We start from the raw sequence: 533 nt of genomic DNA on the forward strand, positions 1-533 counted from the left end.
GTCAGTCAGTCAGTCAGTCAGTCAGTCAGTCAGTCAGTCAGTCAGTCAGTCAGTCAGTCAGTCAGTCAGTCAGTCAGTCAGTCAGTCAGTCAGTCAGTCAGTCCCTCTCTCCATCTCTCATTTTCTCTTTATTTGTCTCTCTCTCTCACTCAGTCCCTCTCTCCATCTCTTATTTTCTCTTTATTTGTCTCTGTCTCTCACAGGGAATATTCTGATAGAAAGGTTGATGATCTCTCCCATGGAAATAAATTCACCCAGAATTCCTGAGTTAATGTCAGAATGGCTGAGTGATTGGGGGGGGGGGACTCATAATGATGAATGGTGAGATCCGACTATTGATGTTATTCATAATTCATAAACTGTTTCACTGTTACCAAGTCTTGTTACTGTGGAACAATGATCAAAGTGAATAGCAGACTGTTATTATAGGCAGAAAACAGCTAAAAGTCAACGTCACCTTAACCACAAGGACATCTATAAAGGTTTCCCAGAAGACCAGACTGGGGAACAATAATGTACTGTGGTAATCTCCC

The sequence above is a fragment of the Salvelinus namaycush genome, chromosome 5 (assembly GCF_016432855.1).
Source record: "Salvelinus namaycush isolate Seneca chromosome 5, SaNama_1.0, whole genome shotgun sequence".
In the NCBI taxonomy this organism is placed as follows: domain Eukaryota; kingdom Metazoa; phylum Chordata; class Actinopteri; order Salmoniformes; family Salmonidae; genus Salvelinus; species Salvelinus namaycush.